The sequence below is a fragment of the Haliotis rufescens genome, unplaced genomic scaffold (genome assembly GCF_023055435.1).
Source record: "Haliotis rufescens isolate VD_foot unplaced genomic scaffold, xgHalRufe1.0.p SCAF_45, whole genome shotgun sequence".
NCBI lineage: Eukaryota > Metazoa > Mollusca > Gastropoda > Lepetellida > Haliotidae > Haliotis > Haliotis rufescens.
Window position 1 is genome coordinate 2,729,955 of NW_025964168.1, and position 22,444 is coordinate 2,752,398.

The following is a 22,444-nucleotide window of genomic DNA, read 5'->3' on the forward strand; positions in this document are numbered from 1 at the left end:
CAAAAAATGGTTATGATATTTCAGTCCCCAGAAGAGACATGACCTTCTGTTAACACTTGTGTTCATGCCCTTGAAGCTCCTCATTTTGTGAATGAGTGAGTGAGTTTGGTTTTACGCCGCTTTATGCAATATTCCAGCAATATCACAGCGGGGGACACCAGAAATGGGCTTCACACATTGTACCCATGTTGGGAATCAAACTCGGGTCCTCGGCGTGATGAGCGAACGCTTTAACCACTAGGCTACCCGACCGCCCCTCATCATTTTGTGAAGGCCAATACAAGTGTAATGGATTAATGGCATTCTAACACAATTAAATACTGTTTTCACTGCTTGAAGTCTTTGAAGAAGATATTTTCTTTTACACTTTCTAACTAAGGAATGAATTTGTCTTCACAGTTGATTGTTAAAGCAAACTTTCTTTAGCTGTTACAATTTTTTTTTGGTCGGTTTACAAGACCAAACAACAAAGTTGGAAACAAATGAAAACTACTTTGGACAATTTTTGGGGAGGTCAACTACAATAAGTAGATGAAATGAAAAACCTTGAGATATTATCACCACTGTTTATAAGAAACAATAAATAATACATATAAACAGAATAATATACTCAAGAAGGATTTGTAACTTTAAATTTTTGGAGGTGTTGAACTTTAATATTTGTTTTTTTAAGTTTTTCTCGTCTTGAGAGGGTCCATATCATCTAGCATATGCAGTATCGATTTCTATTTACTTTTTATTTTACCTTCTCATCTCATTATATCAATAGTGTGATCAATCCTTGCACCCCCAACAGATATACCCAGTAATGCATCAAACAGCAGTGGCCCTTGGTAACACAGATTGTATGGCCATCTGGAAATGTCTTGTCTCAGTGATCGGTGATAGCGCATGACTGGGCACAGTCTTGTAAAGTGTTACATTGCCATTAAGCATCCTTGCAAGCATTCAGTGGATGTTCTTGGTGGATTTCAGCAGTCTGCAAAACACATCAGACATCAATGGGCTTAGTCTTTGCATTGGTTTAATAGAGAAATTCTCTTATGTTCAGTCTGAAGTTTGTCTCAATGATCCCATCACAACATGTGTGATGTCTCGTTTCTGATTCTGTTAAGGATGACAAAACTACTTTGTACAGACCACGTGATGAAACGAGATGGTTTTGTAAGATAAAATGAATGTGGATTTGATGATGTTATTTTCGTTTCATCTTTGGTGTGAGGTGAGGTGAGGTGAAATTGGGTTTAACGTTGCGTCCAAGATTATTGCACTTATATAGCGACATGCATGCACGTGTATGTGTGTGTGTGGCTGCTTGTACTAGTCCGGACTGATGCCGATTTATAGTGCATGCCCGCTGAGATACCATGCCGCAGTTTAACATGAATACCCCACTCAGACACAGTATACTGACTCTGAGCCGACCAGTCCTTGTTTTAGCCCCTTAATGCCGAGCGCCAGACAGGGTAACAACAAGTACCACCTTTTAACGTCTTTTGGTATGACGCGGCCGGGGATCGAACCCCGGACCTTACGCTCTCCGGGCGGACGCTCTACCACTAGACCACGGAGGCGGTCCTTTAATCTTTGGACCTCTTGGACTGAAAAAAAACTTGTCATATTTATTAGATGCATGTGAATTAAGATTGAAAAGATTAATGATTGTATGTTGTTTTGCCAAAGATGAAACAGAAAGTTTATAACCCTTTTGGTTTTGATATTCATTGCTAAATTATATCTCTCTGAGTCATTGAGGTTTTGTCCATACAGGGTACCACCATTCCGCTTGGACATGTTTTTTGCTGTATGTAAAAATCAATGCGTCATTCTTGATTCCCTGATTGGTTTTCTGTTCAGTATGTATAAGTAATCTGTATTTTAAATTAAGTTTTGGCACAGTGATAAAGATCCTGTTCAGTGTTTATATGACAGTGCCATAAATGAATGTCTATCTTTGGGTATTCCAGAATCCAGATGTATTTAACATGTGAATATACTGCGCATCTTTGATAGAAATATTCGGAGTGTCCGGGAGGGATACTGTATATGACTGTTTGTTTGTTTATTTAATGCCTCACTCAGCAGTATTCCACCTACTTGACAGTGATCTGTAAATAATCGAGTCTGGACCAGACAATCCAGTGATTGATATCATGAGCATCGATCCACGCAATTGGGATCAATGACATGCATCAACTAAGTCAGCGAGCCTGACCACCCGATCCCGTTAGTCACCTCTTACGATAAGAATAGTGGCCTTTTGGCAAGCATGGGTTACTGAAGACCTATTCTACCCCAGCCCTTCACGGGTCTATGACTTATTGTTGTGAGATGTTGTCATGCAAAAAGTTTTCATTATTGCCATGGAAATGAAACATTTACAGCATCATTATTTTAAGTTAAAAAATAATTAAGTACACTTAAGCTGTTTCCCTTAGTTTTGCAACATTATAAAATATCGCAGTATCTTTAAGGACAATTGAGTAGTATGTATTGAATTCATGATGTATTTGACCTGTAAAAGACAATACATTGATATTATGATGAATTTGACCTGTAAGTACATTGAACATCTAACTACACATTGACAAATATCCAGTTAATGTTATCCAGTTAAGGCTTAAAAACTTGCCAGGTGAGCTACTGCAAGGTGAGCTACTGAACCTCATGGTTGTTATATTCAGTTTTTCTTACCTTCAACATTTGAGATACACTTGACCTTGAAAGACTCAGGTTTATATTGGTCTCTGTGCCTTACAAGCTTAAAAGCCAAATTTAAACCATCAACTCTTGCTCTGAAGGTCACTTTGAGGACGGAAGATGCTGTCACCATAACATGTTTCCTCAGCTCACGTCTACATCTGTCACCAAACTAACAGCAATTAACACTGGGACTGCAGCTCTGCTGTGGTTTAACAGGCCTGGACAGATTTTGTGAACCTTTTCAAAAAGGCCTGGATTTAGACGTATCAATTTTTGTTCAACTTCATTAAACATGGTGGTAGATGGTTGACAGGCAGAATGTCAGTCTGAAATTGTAACATTCAGATGGTGAAATAAGACGGAAACAGGCTGGAGGAAATTTGGTAGAGAAGTTCAGATTGTATTGGGAATCACACTGCTTTTGAAAATGTCTAAGACTTGATAATTGCTCACTTTTGCTTCTTTTCCCTTTCTGAACACTTGTGTTTGATATCAATTTGTGGATGGAGTGTGATAGATCTGGAAAAACTACAGAAGTATTCATTGGAGAGTTACTGGCTGTTTCTCACAGTGAGATTTGCTGAAGCCTTGAACAGTTGGTTGGTTGGTTTGTTGTTTTACGCCGCACTCAGCAATATTCCAGCTATATGACGGAGGTCTGTAAATAATCGAGTCTGGACCTGACAATCCAGTGATAGATATCATGAGCATCGATCCACTCAATTAGGATACGATGACATGCATCAACCAAGTCAGCGAGCCTGACCACCAGATCCCGTTAGTCGCCTCTTACAACAAGCATAGTCACCTTTTACGGCAAGCATGGGTTGCTGAAGACCTATTCTACCCCGGATCCTCAAGGGTTGAAGCCATGAACGGCCTTGAACAGCCTTGAACAGCCTTGAACCGCCTTGAACCGACATGTATTAAGTACATTAAGCATCTCAGGAATATCTTTTATTAAGTATGTTTTTTTAAGAAATAAAGTTGTTTATCGTACAATAAAACACTTCAGGGAGGATAAACCATGAGGGGTGCAGCTATACGTTAAATGCCATATTTCCACACATAGGTTATTTCCATTTATCCTTGATACGGTAGTGACTATATGGAATACACAAGGACACACCCAAACGGTGTAGCTGCATTTATAACCTTCGAGGGCAAACATATCGGGGTTCATAAAAATCCTATGTGTCCCAAGAGTCATATCACATCACGAGACAACAGTGTATCGTCTAGTGGAAGGCAGTGTTGACGTCACTTGAATCTTATTGTGACATGAGGTCAGAATGATGTCACACTAGAAACGACGTCATAGCTGAAGATTGTTGACATCATTCGACAAATTGTGGTTCCGCTGCTGTTGTGACTTGCTGTCCTTATAGCTTAACATTAAAATTTGTCTCTGAATATAGACATCTTCTTTGGTAATAAATAGAACATAATGTTTGTATTCATGTCATACTGTTGCTCGGGAAGTACTGGAATTTAGACACTCGTGTCATAGTATGACATGAACACTATAATATCCTCTATTTATCTCGGATCACACTAGTGTCATCTCGCATAATGCATTCAATTTATGATAACCATCTTGTGTGTTTCAGATTAACTGTCATGAACCGGCTCCATTTATCTGCTGGTCTGTGGAACGTGTGACAAGTGTTTGTGCCGATGTGTAAGTATATCTCTAATCATTTCTTCTCACTCTCTCAGGGATGTGTGTGTGTTGGGGGGTGGGCACGGGTGTCCCAGTCGTCTAAGGCACTGCGGTTCGCTGTGCAGAGTTGCATCCCTTGGGCTCGCCAGAAACCCATGATTGTGGGTTCGAATCCCGATTGCCCCGATTATGTTTCCAGGTTTGTCAGCACCATACCCTTGGTCATGGGTTTTACCGAAGTGGTAAACGTCCAAGACCTGCATCACTTCGGGCTTTCCTTCCACCTTAAGCTGACACGCCGTGATATTACTGGAATACTGTTAAAAGCGCCGTTAAACCCAACTCATTCACTCACTCAGGGATGTACAGTCAGAGAAGTTGTGTCAGATCACCAGGATGGACATAGGTGGATATATATAATGGCCACAGTCTAGAGAAATCTGTCGCAATAGTTTTCTGAAGTTTTCAAATTTTCTCTGAATTGTAGGAAAGAGGATGTGTTTTCTTTTATCCTTCTTAAATAAAGCTACAAAACCCTATCCATATCCAATAGAAATATCTGCATAAAGCAGAGTCGATTGTAAGATTCAACTAAATCATGAGCATGTGTTTATGAATCACAATCTAATAGTAATGGTACATTCCAAGCTGTCTTTTCTGTTTCAAGATTAACTTTCAAATGACGTTTGTTTCTACTTTTGCGTTGTGACGTAAATCAATTTCAAAACCTTAAATTTGGCCATCAAGCACTCAATTCACTTCTTAATTCAAACAAAAGTCTAAATATATGTTGCTAATTGAGTATTGGCACCCTTCACGAAGGGGCAAGAAGTATCCTAAATGATGTCTATGAAAAGATGTATATACAGTAGGGCTGGGACGAGTCCAAATTTACTACCCAGGTACCTAACCCCCCTTTACCCGACCCCCCATTACCCGACCCTACCTGGGTACCCAACCCCCCATTACCCGACCACCACGGGTCCGGGTAGTCCTGTGGGTAGCCGGGTACCTGACCCCCCATTACCCGACCCTACCGGGGTAACCACTGAAGGACTCAATAGTTGGGAACAAAATGTCTGATTGGGAATTGTTTTACTGCAGCCCTGGCAAAAACTGTTTAGATACATGTATCAAACGATCAGATCATGCACCGAAGTTGACTGAAGCTTTATCTTTACTCACACATATACAAGTCAAAGGAATGTGTTCATCGTCAGAAAGAAATGTGAACTTTAGCGACTTGAAGTGTAACCACTGAGCTACAGTGAGTTGTTGTCATTAAACAATATATCACGTGACTAACCACGGGTCCGGGTAGTCCTGTGGGTAGCCGGGTCCTACTCAGGAACCACCCGACCCGAGTACCCGAGTTACCTGTCCCAGCCCTAATATACAGGGGTTGAATCCACACACAATAACTTGACATTGCATAAAGTTATCGCAGACAAAAAGACTGAAAAGTCTGTAGTACAAATTACATGAATTCTCCACACAATCTGAAGTAGGAGTAGTGGAGAGCAGTTGAAAACACATCAGAGACTCTTCGTTACCCAGAGTGTTCTTAAGCAGACCACCATGACAGATTGGCTTGCTTTTTGTGATCTCTGTAAGTCTTAATGCTGTTAAAAAAATTCATGTAATGCATAAGTTTTGCTGAGGTGTAGAGGTGTGAGTGTATTATACACACAGACAATGAAATCTGATTATTTTTTTTCCCAAAGTGAAATATTTTTTAGAGTAAAGGTTACTTAACCAAAATTACATATAACTTTAGCTGTGGTTGCTGGAGTCAGAGGACTTTCTGCTTTGAAAACCATCTTGCATTGGAAGTGATATCATTAAACAGGAATTGCCTTTAAATTTTAACATTCTTGATTTTTATGTAGTTGGCTTTAAATTTTAACATTCTTGAGTTTTATGTAGTTGGCTTTAAATTTTAACATTCTTGATTTTTATGTAGCTAGCGGCGTAGGGAGTCAAATTCACATTGCATATGACATGTGTTTTCCCCAACTGTATCGATTTTTTGGTTTGGCATTTGTGCTTTCATTTATGCATGATTCACATATTTTAACATGAAATCAGAGCTCCGTACATAAAAGGCCACAGTTTGTTACAGTCCCTGCACTATTACATTAAGTCACTACTAAAGGAGAAGATCATGCATGTTGGAGTGATTTATTCATTCCATGGAATAAGTAACTACCGTATTCGACGTAATTAGCGCCCCGCCCTTATAAGCACCGACAGCGATATTTGTTAATATATTGGCAAGTGAATAATCCTAATTAGCACCCTTTCCGTTTAATTAATGTACACAAGACTTATTTATTCACGTATAAAACGCACTCGTGTGTTAAATGCACCCTTTATTATGGGCAATTTAATTCTGGAAAGATATATATGTCGTACATAAACATTTCAGGCTGTCAGCATAAACCATGAAATTTATCTTTCAACTCTGTTTTTTTCCACCAAAATAATATTCTAATAAGAGCCCCCTATTTCTAATTTTGAGAACGCCCCAGGCGCTTATTACGTTGAATACAGTAATTGGTTTTCCCTTTAAAGTTTGCACCTTCTTCTCCGAAACTACAGACGGAGCATGACACGGTAGGAGGATGTCAGGCATCATAAACTGACTGAGGGTAGTTCATGGAGTGACTGACGGTATTCTTTTGCTTCGAAATGAAAAGACCGCCTCCGTGGTCTAGTGGTAGAGCATCCGCCCGGAGAACAGAAGGTCCGGGGTTCGATCCCCGGCCGCATCATACCAAAAGACGTTTAAAGATGGTACTTGTTGTTACCCTGTCTGGCGCTCAGTATTAAGGGACTATAACAATTAAGGACTGGTTGGCTCGGAGTTAGTATACTGTGTCTGAGTGGGGTTTTCATGTTAAACTGTGGCATGGTATCTCAGTGAGCTAGCACTGTAAATCGGCATCAGTCCGGACTAGTACAAGCAGCCACACAAACACATACACATACATGCACGTCACTATATAAGTGCAATAATCTTGGATGCAGCGTTAAACACAATTTCACCTCACCCCACCTCAAAATGAAAAAGGAATCAAATTGTGCAAATAATGTTGAAGGACATTTGTCTTAGAAACCACAAAGTCTAAGCATCTAAAACTTTGACTTGCTGTGCAGCATCACATGTGGATACAAATTTGTTCTTTTCAGTTAAAATGAAAAACTATATACAGAAGAGTGTTATTACCTCCTCAGAAACCACAATATCCAGTCAGCTGAAATATTTTGAAGAATTGTAGGTTCATAGTTTGACTTTGATGTCTTCATGTCATGGAATTGAAAAATGAAGCACACTGTTTAAATTGAAAAGTTTTTCTTCCATTGTGGAAAATGTAAATCATCTTCTCAGAAACCAAACGACTGACAAAGCGGATATTTTGTAAGTATTAATAGCTCTACAATGGAGTTTTGATTTAATCATAGTATATTGATAAAGAATTAAGCTTTGTTCTTTGAATTGGAAATAAAATGTATTCGTTTAGAATGTCTCAGTGATCAAGGTAGGACTTGTACAGAAGATGATGCCATAAAGTTACTTTTAGACGTTTACTGTGGCCATTGTTGAAGAAATTATAAAAATTAGAATATTTTGCATCACATAAAATTCATAACCACATGCGGAGATGCTTTACATGAATTTTTGTTACCATGTGATAAGAAGAAAAACATAACACAGGGATTATTCAGTCTTCTTACATCAATGAGACCACATCACACATCCCCCAGGAAGATCCAGGTTGAATGTACTGTGGAGTGATACTCCTCAAAATTTTAGTCTTTCTTTCATCAATTGTTGAATCAATAAACAAAATTAAATATATCTTTTTTTATAAACTTTCAATTGTCAAACATGCTTCTTTCTTTGAGAATTGATGATTTCCCAATGCAGTTTTATCCCAGAAACGCTGCTGGTAGTTTGGTTGAGTTCCAAAGTGTAGTCATTGGTCTGATTAGCCAAGCTTCATCACAATGGGTTTGTTGTTTCTTATCACACCAGGTCTACTTCGTTCTACTAGCTGTATTTAAGGTCGCACCGGTGACTGGCGGGGCAGCAGTTTTAGGCAGGAACCTTCTGTATGTCATGTACACTCCTACACAGTGGGAGCTGCTGACACACACATACGTCTCTCTCAATCACCTACCCAGCATCGGGCTGTCCACTGACCTTGTTTAGCCATGGCCTGGAAGATGGAGTTAGTTGGAGATACAGTGAAGCTCCCCAATATCAGGCTGTCCACTGACCTTGTTTAATACTGGAGTATACTATAGCCATTCTTGCTTCACAGCGGTATACAGATCTATACCGAACGTCGCCTTTACAGTTATTAAAGAAGTTGTTGTCAATAAATTGTGTCTACTTTGACTATAGCCACAGCCTGGAAGATAGCGTTTGTTGGATAAAGTATGTGTGGCAATACATAATTCATAATCAATATAACGTACAAAATCATGTCGCTGCCAAAAATGTACAGTCAAGGCCCATCACAATCTCTGGCAACGATGTTGTGCTGTCAATAACTGTCCTCTGTAAGGTCTGTTAGTCCAAATTCCTTGAGCCCTGTGTCACCTGGCCACTGTCTGTTGTATAACAATATGCCCTTAGGCATTCGTCGCTGGTGACATCATTGTCAGGAAGTGATTCCAGAGATGCAAAGTATGCAAGTACCGGTCTTCATTGTGCATAGTTTACTGGGCCTGCCTGTTCTTCTCTTGTGTCTGCCCTGTCTGTCTGTTACATTGTAACAGCAACATGGGAGCAACCAAAAATACCAGCAATGTGGACATGGGTGGCTCCTATGTGTATCATACCCAGGACCCGGTTGTGCTGTTAAGTTGTCAGTCGTGGCATTACTATGGTGGTTTTCATCAGTGTGAGTGTCTGACATGCCATCAGTATCATTTATATACCCTTATAGCTAAAATGGATAGAATTATCATTAAACCGCCGGCCTGTTATCAGAAATGAGCGGTCCACTGTAACTTGATAATACCCTCATATTGTTTGACGCAGGCCATTATCACGCCTATTGTTAGGTGGCGTCATAGGGATAAGGATAGACAACGTCACGTTCAATAGTGACATCATCAGGTTTGTTCTATGACGTTTCCATATTTGTAAAAGTGGGTCAGTGACATTTGTGTTGATTGCACTAAATGTTTCAAAACCGATATTGTTGTTTATTTTTATTTGATAACAAATTCTATCCATTTTAGCTATAATAATGGTAACGCTATTTTTCAGGGCATTATCATTTGCAGAAGCTCTCGGTCTTTTCACCTGCCCTCCTTTGTCAGGCAGTTAATGGAAGACCTCGGGCTTCTGCTTATGATAATGCCCTGAAAAATAGCATTACCCTTATATTATTGCCCTGTCGGCACAAGTTTTTAACTTTTTCACATCTTCTACAAAAAAAACATGCCTTGAACATGCCGACTCGTCTTGCATCAAAACACGGACTGTGTACTCGCAGGCAGTTAACCACAGAGTATGCTAATCACTGTGTCGGATTAATTAGAGTGATTAATGATTGATTTCAGTACTTCATTGCAAATTAGGTGTTTCGGAGTCGGAGTGCAAGACTGTCGAGTCGGATAAAGCCGATTGTCGGATTAACAAGTGTCAGATTAACAAAACTTAATGGTATCTGTATTGTGATACGTATTACACTACGTTTGGAATGTTTACACTGATTTTTGATTGTGCATACAGATCCTAATTTCTACAATCTGAAGTAAATATTACAACATCAAAGTCAGCATGGTCAGTGGCCTCTGCCATGAGAAAAAAATTACTTCCGCGTTTCCGCCTTTCAATTTTGAAGAGAAACATCATTTTATGAGTGAATTTCTGTGTAGATTTTTCTATGCTTGACACTTTATAAATATAGTTTTTACCATGTATACAAGAACACAGAAAAAATATTTTGCAGTACGTAAAAACATTTAAACGTGTATTGTTGTACACAGGTATACCGGTAATACCGTGACCTTGACCTTGAATATAGTGACCTTGACCTTGAATATAGTGACCTTGTAGGGAAGTGGGACTGTGTCAGAACATTGAGTCGTCCGACATATTTGTCCTGCTGCCATCTAAAGGCTATGGATTAGCACACACAACAGAGATCAGACAAGTCGAACCACAAGACATAAAACACATACTGTATGAAATGTTAATTGACACTCTTAAATGAAATGTAAATGTGGCCGTATTCATGAATGGCCTATTTGAACTCTTAATACCAGATAATGCATTGTGGGACGATGTAAGCGTGTGCTAATGATCTCCATCCATTTTCATCACTGCAAAACTCAGACGTGAATGTACAAGTAACAGTCGTTTCTGTGAAATACTCTTTTATGTTTACCCATAAAGTATTTTAGTATAAAGTGAACAACTGTGGTCTGGCTTTGGGTTTCCATTACTGCTTCCAGTTCATTATATCAACTCACCCTTCCTTCTGATGTTTTCGATCGACTATTATGTTTACCATTGCGTATGTGATGTGTTGTCCATGATGAGTGTTTACCGATGTAATATGTGTTCACTATTGTGATTTGTTTTCTTAAGATATGAAAAGATCCGGGTTGGAGTAGGTCTTCAGCAACCCATTCTTGCCGTAAAAGGCGACTATGCTTGTTGTAAGAGACGACTAACGGGATCGGGTGGTCAGGCTCTCTGACTTTGTTGATGCATTTTATCGTATCCCAATTAAGTGGATCAATGCGCATGATGTCAATCACTGGATTGTCTGGTCAACAAACAAACAATGCATACAGTGGACGGAAACTCCTCCACTTTGTATTAACAAGGATAAAGTTCTGTAGGCTTTCGATAAAAAACATGATAAAACATACAGATGGGAAGGAAATTAAAGTGTATCGAAGTTATAAAAATTTCAATATGTTAGGTTACCAAATGGATCAGAGTATGTACTATTTCCAATATGGTTTACATGTCCAATATTAATGTTTGTTTGTTTGTTTGTTTGTTTGTTCTTTAACGCCTCGCTCAGCTATATGACGGCGGTCTGTAAATAATCGAGTCTGGACCAGACAATTCAGTGATTGATATCATGAGCATCACTTCATACAATTTGGATATGTCGACATGCATCAAACCAAGTCAGCAAGCCTCACCAACCGATCCCGTTAGTCGCCTCTTACGACGAGCATAGTCGCCTTTTACGACAAGCAAGGGTTGCTGAAGACCTACTCTACCCCGGATCTTCATGGGATCCAATGTCAATGTCCAGTGTCAGGTGGCCTTGTGGTTAAAGGGTTTGTTCATCATGCTCAAGGCTTGGGTTTGATTCCCCACATGGATACAATGGTTGAAGCCCAATTCTGGTGTCCCCTGCTCTGAATTTTTCTAAAAGCGACATAAAACCATACTCCCTCACTCACTCATGGAGCACAGGTTTAAGTATTGAGTTGAAGAGTACGAAACTTCTGTGTAGTTTGTTATGGCAATGAATAACTTGGGGTGTTTGTTTACAGCCCTTATGTTAATATTCAACTGAGACAATGTTTCTGTAGAATGTAAATTTCAAGAATGTTAATAGTCAAGATGGATAATTTTAATTTAAATTGAAAACAAATTAACAAATCCTGTTTATAAAGATTGATAACTTTAACAAAAGTTTTAGATGTATTAATGGCTTTGGTCTAATGTTCTTCCCAACTCCTCAAGCAAAGCTGCTCGAGAAGAATCAATTGAAAATCATCCAGCAGTTTTGCCAGAAATTGAATTATTAACACCTTGAAGTAAAATGAAAATGTAAAATCTATTTCAGGGCAAATGACCCTTCCTTTCTCCATACAACATGTGATGTAATTGTGGATATCATTCATCATAGCCTACATCCCTGGACAAAAAGTGATTGAAAAAAACACAAGTTCCTTAATGGCTTTCTATGCACATTGATTAAGGGGATCTGTTCCCTATTTCTGCTGTTGATTCAGGGTACTTACATGTCAATTCCATATCGTGTCTTCCGTTTGCACCCTCGTAATCTCCATGCAAATCTAATCTACAGGCTTGTCTGATTCACAATCTGCATGTCCACAGAATGGTAGTTTGTGTCCTCGGAATTGGAAACAGTTCACAGACTTAATGTACATCTGGCAATTGTCTATATGTATAATCCAATTACAGGCTCACATTTACCAGGATAAAGACATTATTGTAGCAAGTCGGAATTGTACAATGGAAAATGGAGATTTCTTATTATTATGGAAAATGATTTTTTTGCTTTTAGTTTTAATTAACTAAATACTCCAGGACACAGTTGACACAATTTTATGGATAACAACTTCTTTATGTTACTGTCATGGTGACATTTCAGTATAGATCCTTATACCGTTGTTAAGTAAGGATAATCGGTATAAGGATCTACACCAAAATGTTGCTATTGTACATAATTTTATTATGAGTTTATGCAATAACAACATCGCCCACCGGCTCGTATAGGCTATCTCCATTCTTAGCATCCATAACTCTTCAATCCACAACTACTTCCGTGCACCATGCTGGTTTTCTACTTAGCGTTTACACAGGTCTCCACTGTGTATATTTTCATTACCATGCTCTCTGAGGCTATCTTACCCCAGTCCACAGGTACAGCGTAACTACACGTGTCTAGCACGGCAATTAATATGGCCCATTCTATATATATTGTGCATCTGCGTAACAGTAGTATAAAATATATATATGTTATAGGAAATAATTAACATTATACTTTATCAACTAACAATTTATCTATCGAACATAATACCCACAGTGCCTCGGGTAATTGACCCACAATGCATTTTGGGTAGCACGTCTTTTATTCGCCATATTGAAAGTTCCCACGCATGAATTATTTGAAAATAAAGAAGTTGTTGTCCGTAAATTGTGTCGCCATTGTCATCCGTCAACTTCTGAGAAATTTGTATAAAATATACTCCTTAACTACAATTATTTCCATGTGAAGGAAGGCTCATGTGGAACATATCTTTTATAGAAATATATTAATATTGTGAATTAATTGAAAAATATGTGAATATGAATCCAGTGTTGTACTGATGGATCCTCATCCTTATAGATGTGGAAATGTCCGAGTAAACATGTTGCCCCTGAACATTTGCCCTGGAGAAATTGATATACCGTATTCGACGTAATAAGCGCTCAGCTCTAATAATCCCAATTAGCACCCCTTCTGATTGATGAATGTACACAAGACTTATTTATTCACCTATAATACACACTCGTGTGTTATATGCACTCTTAATTATGGGCAATTAAATTCTGGAAAAATATATCTGTCGTATATAAACAGTTCAGGCTGTCTGCATAAACCATGAAATTTATCTTTCAACTCTGTTTTTTTCACCAAAATAATATTCTAATAAGAGCCCCATATTTCTAATTTTGAGAGCGCCCTGGGCGCTTATTACGTCGATTATGGTACCAGGAGTATTGGTTCCTGTGGAACAATATTCCCAGGATGTGGGCTGTATTTCCTTCCCTCAGTCAATTTCTACATGTGAATTTTATTCGTTCAGAATATTTATACGCAAGACTAATTCATCGCTTACAAAAACACCATTCACCTGAAAACAAGGCCAGAGCAATTAAATCACTTGTTTAGTTATTTATTTACAGATCTGCCAGTCACATTTTAGTCCTTTTCAACAATATAAAGTCGAAATTACCCTACCTGCTGAAAACAAACCCAATTTGTATGACCAACCATTAGTATCCACTGATCAGGCTAGGGCTAGAAGCGTCTTGATGTCAGTGACTGTTACATACCATAGTGCTGCACTGAAGATGTACTTATATAGATGTACTGTGTCTCTTAAAAAACAACTAAAATAAAGAGATTTCAGAAAGTGTTATTCTTGGAACCATAATGGCTACAGATTAAATTCAAAATTTTAAACAAATGCCTTGGTGATTTCTATCGTTATTGTATGAGACATTTACGTGATATTCTAATCACTTCTCTTTAAAATTTGGACAAAACCGCATCACAAGAGTACTGCATCACGCAAGAAACACTTACATTTTTGTGCAGATTGTGTAAAGTGGCAGGTGCAGCCAGTATGGCAGGACATGCTAACCCTTTTCGAAAACCCTTTTCAGGTACTGGTCCTATACAGTTAAGTACTGGCCCCGTACAGTTAAGTACTGGTCCTATACAGTTAAGTACTGGTCCTATACAGTTAAGAACTGGTCCTATACAGTTAAGTACTGGTCCTATACAGTTAAGTACTGGTCCTGTACAGTTAAGTACTGGTCCTATACAGTTAAGAACTGGTCCTATACAGTTAAGTACTGGTCCTATACAGTTAAGTACTGGTCCTGTACAGTTAAGTACTGGTCCTATACAGTTAAGTACTTGTCCCATACAGTTAAGTACTGGTCCTGTACAGTTAAGTACTGGTCCTATGCAGTTAAGTACTGGTCCCGTACAGTTAAGTACTTGTCCCATACAGTTAAGAACTGGTCCTGTACAGTTAAGTACTGGTCCTATACAGTAAAGTACTGGCCCCATACAGTTAACTTCTGGTCCTGTACAGTTAAGTACTGGTCCTGTACAGTTAAGTACTGGTCCTATACAGTTAAGTACTGATCCTGTACAGTTAAGTACTGGTCCTGTACAGTTAAGTACCGATCCTATACAGTTAAGTACTGGTCCTATACAGCTAAGTACTGGTCCTGTACAGTTAAGTACTGATCCTGTACAGTTAAGTACTGATCCTATATGGTTAAGTACTGGTCCTATACAGTTAAGTACTGGTCCTATACAGTTAAGTACTGGTCCTGTACAGTTTAGTACTGGTCCTATACAGTTAAGTACTGATCCTGTACAGTTAAGTACTGGTCCTGTACAGTTAAGTACCGATCCTATACAGTTAAGTACTGGTCCTATACAGCTAAGTACTGGTCCTGTACAGTTAAGTACTGATTCCATAAAGTTAAGTATTGCAGTTGTATGCTGTTCTTAAATGTTGCAGTTGAACAAGCGCTGACAGTTATGACTGTGTCTGTCAACTGGCTTAATGTCACACTATTTTCTTGCTTTAAGGAATACTTGAAAAATCAATTTTGAAAGAAATCAACAAATTACATCTTACTTACTCCTACCTGTTCGTAGTCATGTGCACTGCTTCACAACTGTATAAGGATCTACACCAAATGTCACTATAATAGTAAATTAAAGAAGTTTAAACATTATTGTCTTAATTAAGAAATGAAAATATCGTAAAATAAAAAGGGATATGAATTATTGGTAGTTTATTTCTAAAATCAATAATTACTAGTAGCCCTGTAAGATGCTTTAAATACGAGGCATAAACATTGCAGCCGGGAGCTAATACAAACTCTGTGACTTTCATCCAGTTTGAAATTGTATGAGCAATCAAGATCTTCTTCTGATTGTATTCAGCAATGCTTCCATTACATGTTCCAGCCCAGCATATTAAACTCCATGTTTAAGCCGATCGGTTCAGCAGGACTTTCAAGAAAAACATATGTAGTCAGAGTCATACAATGGAATGCTTTTAGCAGCAATTTCTTATAATTATGGAAGTGTTTTTTGTCACCTTTATTTCAAGAAAAGCGCATTAAACATGCACATTCTTCCTTAAAAGTTCGGATCAACTTTTGCAATTGTCATTCTTGTGTTTTTGAGCAAGGCTGATGATACCTCATTTCCGAGGAGCTAAAGAATATAAATTATTCCTTTGGAAAATGGCAGTAGCATCATACTTTTCCGTCTTTATAATGTGGAAGAAAGCCATTTGTGAAGACAATTCGAATTGTTTATGTGAGAGGACATGCATTGGAGATATTTCTCTTGCTAAAGAATGCATTAACGTCATCCTTTGATCTCACTGAAAATTCACTGAAACATTACAGAATTAATATTTGCGTGATAATTTCTATCAGAAGGAACATTTCAACACCTTTAAGTATCTCTGAAAACAAAAGTCAATAACTTTGTATGAACACTACAATATAGAGATCAGGTACGTGATTGACCAAACTAAGCAGAAAGTTGAGGAAAACTTTAATCCCCATCATGACCGTTCATCCCCGTGCTGTGAGGAGGGGCAATCAAGTCCCTCCCTCATCATCAGCCTCAGATTGCTGTTGTAGTTCTTAGAATCTTGTCGATATCTGTTCTTTCTTGAACATTATTTGGACTTTGTGAAATGTAACTTGAATAATTCGGGATCCACACATTGTCAAATGTGACAGAAACATTGTAGTACAGTCACATATCAGTACAAAGAGTCACGTTTACAGCATTAAAAAATGTATGTCGTAGTTCTTGCTTGAACATTGTTTGGACGTTGTAAAATGTAACTTGAACTTTTCAGTATTCAGATACCATCAAATACAACTGGAACGTTGTCACATTGAAACAGTCAAATTGCAGTAAAGCCAGTGAGTTACATTTACAACATTGTAAGATTGCAAATGAACTCATCTTTAAGAATGGTTTCAGAACCCTGATTCTGTGTTTCTTTTAGATTCAGATTGGATGTTCATTGTAATAGAACCTAATGGATCAAAAATAGGATTGACTTATTTCCACAGATAAAATTCCATTAGTACAACCACTCATTCTGCAATGATGATTCAAACAAACACAGAGGTAATTAAATTCAGCATGCACAATGTCAGGAGTTAAATGTCAGCACAAATTTCAAGTATTGAAATTTGATATTTGCAATTTGAGATCCCCTACCTGCAATGACATTTCATACACAGAGGTCATAAAATTCAGCATACACAAGATCAAGATTTAAATGTCAGCCTAAATAAAAATTTCAAGTGTCGAAATTTGATATTTGAAATTTGAAATCCCCTACCTGCTTGACGGGAGGTATCCATTACTGTACATTGTGTTGTTGTGCACTCTCCTCATGCTAAATCCTCTCTCTCCTTGTGCGTGGAGATTTAAGGGGGCACACCTCCCTCACGCCTATGTAAGGGTCAGCACAGCATCCTCCAGAATCACAACTTTATCAAGAAATCAACAGGTGTAAGTTTTCCAGTTTCATCCTGTTTTGTTGTAAGTTTACCAAGTGTTTCGCTCTGGCTTCTATACCGTTCCTTATTCTCAGAGCAATAGGAAGAGGGCTATTCGAGAAAATCAATGAAATTCCGACATGATAATTATACTTTTCCCCCGGTGTGCCCGCTTGCTTATTGCCTCCCCTGATCACTGAGCTAACCCATCGCTGGTATTTAATGCCAAATTTTACTTTTCTTGCCTGTTTTTATGCATCAACCTTCATCAACTCAGGATTCTGCAAGGTACTAAGATGTTGTGTGTATGTGTGTGTGTGTGTGGTGTAACATTGTGTTGGTTCCCTTTGATAGGCGCGAGGGTTCCTGTTGATTTATATCTTTTCTAAATCTCGTCAGCCTTTCTTCAATGTTTCCGTTTCTAATGACTGGGCGCAACAGCGCAACATTTCACAATGATGATGGTGATGGTGAAGGGCAATTTGTTGTGTGTTTAAAGCGTTTCTGTTGAAAACAGGTTTTGTTTGATTAAAGATGGCATGTTTTGCATGCTGGGATGACTTTTGTTGCCCTCTTGTAGTCAGCGGCTGCCATTCTCTACTGACATGTTTCTCACTCTCTCGTGTGTGAATTATGTAAGTGTTCGTGGTAGCATCACATTGTGTCCAAGGTGGCACGAAGACCAGCTTCAGCAACATCATCTTGTAGTGAATGTACATGAAACCATGGCTATATTATCGATGGGAGAAACATCTAAGTTAAATGTCTGAACAGGCTGTAGAGGTATGTGATTTAGCAGGTGTTATTTTTTTTAACAAGTATTGTTTGATCAGTGGGTGTAAGTTTTGAGAAAATTATTCATGATGTTATGGATTTTCACTGTCAGCAGTCTTCAAGGTAGTTAGTTGTGATTCAAGGTACAGTGGGAAGCTATGAAGTACTTGCCGTGTGTTGGATCACCATGGGCAGGTGGGTGTTGGTAGCTCATGAACAGATGTTGGGGAATACAAACTGACCTGAGAATGATTGTTTGTACATCACTGGTGTGTTGCTGGTGTGTATCTCGATCTGCTTGCTGTGCTCAGACTGATGTTTCACTGCTATCAATTTTCTGGATTAAGTCATTTAATGTTAGGAATAAATTTGAGTTTTGGATTTTCTCATTTTCTTAAAGTATCTACTCCACATTTGACAGGAGTACTGAGATATGTCATACTATGATGTTATGTCATAACTTATTGAACTGTGTAATTTTTTTAAATTTTTTTGTTTGTTTGTTTTTTAATGCCGCACTCAGCGATGTTCCAGTTACATGACAGCAGTCTGTACATATTCAAGTCTGGATCAGACAATCCAGTGATTGACATCATGAGCATCGATCTACACAAAAGAGATACAATGACATGCATCAACCAAGTCAGTGAGTCTGATCTCACGATCCCGCTAGTCGCCTCTTAGGACAAGCATAGTTGCCTTTTCCGGCAAGGGTGGGTTGCTGAAGACCTACTCTACCCGGGATATTTAATAAACTTGTAATGAAGTTGCACATATGCTTCATATCCAGGCAGTATCAAATACTATTTGCAAGACAACATGTCCAAGCAATCAGTCACATTCAGACCCCACTTGGATAGTCACAATTCCTATCAAAATTTGAGTAGTTTTTTTATATATATATATATATATATATATATATATATATATATATATATATATATATATATATATATATAATAAAATAATAAAGTCCACGTTAGTCCATCATCTTCTTTATATCAGTTTACTATGTCTGAAACTGATATAAAGAAGATGATAGACTAACGTGAACTTTATTATTTTATTATATATTACATGTACACCGAGTGAACATTTACCTCATTTTTGTGTATATATATATATATATATATATATAAAAAGGACAGTAAAGTTCTAACTCTCAGGCACAATATAGTAATGATTAAATAAGTGGAGTAAGTTTGAACTCAGTTTTAATAGGCTAGCTCTTTCAACTCGTACCACGTACGAGTCACCAGGTACGAGTTGAAAGGGCTAGCCTATTAAAACTGTGTTCAATCTTACTCCACTTATTTAATTATTACTATATATATATATAAAATACAAAAGTTCAAAGATGAGCGGTATTCATGGAGCATAAAATTGTCAGTTTGTGAAAGAAATATGCTCCAATACACTGCATAGCTGCACAGCTTATGTCTGTATCTGTGTTTGAATTTCAGCCAGTTCGAGATCAATATGATGGAAAAGGTATGTGATATTGAGAGAATATAACCTTCATATGACATGATGACTTTGTTATCGACCCGTGAAGATGCGGGTTCACTAAGAATAGGTCTTCAGCAACCCATTCTTGTCGTAAAAGGCGACTATGCTTGTCGTAAGAGGCGACTAAAGGGATAGGGTGACAGGCTCGCTGACTTGATTGATGCATGTCATCATATCCCATGATGTCAATCACTGCATTGTCTGGTCCAAACTTGAATATTTACAGGCTGCCATCATATAGCTGGAATATTGCGGAGTTAAACAACAAACAAACAAACTTTGTTATGAATGCGTGAGTGTGTGTATGTCATAAGGGGAAGTATAGCAGCTGTACCACAGTGGCCTGTAAATAATCGAGCCCGGAAATGTCAAACTAGTGGCTGAAATCATGAGTATGGATCCACTCCATCGGTTTACAGTGAAGTCAAATCACAGAAACTGATCCCAACGAAAGTGAAGTCACATGGATCTGTTCTCACCTGCCTGTGTTAATTAGTGAATGCCTTGCCATAATGTGCTTGTCGTAAGAGGCGACTAACAGGATCAGGTAGTCTGGCTTGCCGACTTGGTTGATGCATGGCATCGTATCCCAATTGTGTGGATCAATGCTCATGATGTCAATCACTTGATTGTCTGGTCCAGACTCAATTATTTACAGATCTATAGCCGAGTGCAGTGTTAAACAACAAACAAACAAATACTAAAGATAAACAAAAGATGTAAGGGAGTGATGTCCCTTTGTACAACTCCCAGTCATATTAATTCAGGGGGCAGCATCCGGACAAATGTATGTTGTTCTAGCCTTGGACTTTAGATAGAATTATGACCCACTTGTCTAAGTGACCTAGGTTTCTAGCTTTGTCAGCACTTTACCCATGCTCGTGGGTTTCACCGAAGTGGTAAACGTCTGAGACTTCGGGCTTTTCTCCCATAAATAGCATAGATAGCATCATCTTTCATGTTGACAAGCAACATGTCATATCTGGTTACTTCCTAGATTGTCTACCATAAATTTTATGGAATTATTTATATAACCAGATTTTTTATGGTGAAATCTTGATTGTAAACGTAAGTTGAAAGCAAAATGTGCCTTTCCATGAAATTGAAATAAAATGCACATGCTCTAGAGAACTTTAGCAACTGAGATATGTCGACATTGTAAGCTGAAGCTGATGGTTAATTACTCAACATGAAGGGGAATTCACGACCGGAAAATCATCTCTCTGATCAGTTAGCATGGTACAGAGTCTGTCTTCAGTAAGAATTTCTATGCACAGACCCAAATAAGACACTGAATATTGTGACCCGTGAAGATTACGGGGTAGAATCTTGGTTGATGCATGTCATCAATCCCAATGGCGTGGATCGAGGTTCAAGATGTCAGGCTTAATATATATTTATACTCAATGTACAAACATACCATTATTTTCTATAAATCACGGAGAGATATAAGTATGTTGTAGTTTACATCTCTTGTTAACTTCCTGTTACCACACAAGGCTGTTTTCCGATCAAAATCCTTTATGTGGTAGTACATAGAGCTTCTAATGTTACGATAAGTAGGACAAGTTACGAGGGCGGCGGGGCGGTCGGGTAGCCTAGTGGTTAAAGCGTTCGCTCGTCACGCCGAAGACCCGGGTTCGATTCCCGACAATGTGTGAAGCCCATTTCTGGTGTCCCCCGCCGTGATATTGCTGGAATAGTGCTAAAAGCGGCGTAAAACCATACTCACTCACTCACTCACTACGAGGGCGGCCCTCTCCTCTAAGGTGTGCAATTTGCTGTTCAGGGTTGTGTCCCTTAGGCATGGCAGGAACCTTTGACTGTGGGTTCAAATCCAGGTTTGCCGTGATGATGTTTCCATGTTGTCTCAGACCTGCTTCACCTCAGGCTTTCTCCCACAATACTCTTCAAAGTGGTATTAAACCAAACTCTCACTCACTCACTCACTCACTCACTCACTCACTCACTCACTCACTCACTCACTCACTCACTAATGTTCTAAATTCAGAGGATTGTGGGAGTTGTTGGGGAGCTAAGCAAGTTAACTCTGTTTATTAGCTCAGATGAATTTATTTAAGGGAGGTAACTCTGTCTATTTTCTTATATGAAGTTTGTAATGTTTTCAAGTAAGGTTTCTTTTGGATAAGATAGTAAAGTATATGAACAGTATTTTTTTCATTTTGTTACCTTGATCAGTATTATTTATAGTATAGCTCCTCACTCACTGACTCACTGACTCACTTAATTTTTCGGCAGTAACAGTAATAGACAAGGTGACACATCGTCAAATTTGAGAGTAATGGAAAAGTAGGCTTATGAAAAGAACAACTCTTAAAAAATTGATGGTGTCGCCCCCTGACCTGACTAAAAGTGGCAAAATACTCACTCACTCACTCACTCACTCACTCACTCACTCACTCACCCAGCTCACCCACCCTCCCACTCACTCACTCACCCATCCACCCAGCTCTTTTCAGCTCAGTTCAGCTCCACTCCACATTTTTAAGAAATAATCAAAGAAAAGCTGTATCTGACAAACTCATTTCGCCAAACATCATTTGCGAGTAGACACACATCAGTATTCATTAATGTGATCCTGGGGTTCAAGGCCAGATGATGCTATTACTGGCAGTCCATGCATGTCAATTTGCATGTTCAGGACTATCAAGAGATGGCCTTTGTCGTGAATGGTGTCACAGATGGGTGGGAAATCAGGCTATCAA

At 38.5% G+C, this 22,444-nt stretch overlaps 1 protein-coding gene across 4 annotated transcripts in view; it reads left to right on the plus strand.

Moving 5' to 3' along the window:
- The window catches only part of LOC124145877 (integrator complex subunit 13-like), a 414,821-nt gene that overhangs the window by 315,903 nt on the left and 76,474 nt on the right, over positions 1 to 22,444 (plus strand). The window contains exon 1 of one of the 4 annotated variants that reach the window (XM_048383132.1): positions 17,391 to 17,448. The exons of 1 other annotated variant lie outside the window; for it this stretch is intronic. The gene's annotated coding sequence lies outside the window, so the exon portion shown is untranslated. Of the gene's footprint in view, positions 1 to 17,390; positions 17,449 to 17,603; positions 17,724 to 18,202; positions 18,219 to 22,444 lie in introns of those variants that run through there. 2 more of the 4 variants (XM_046515832.2, XM_048383133.1) reach the window with 2 other exon arrangements.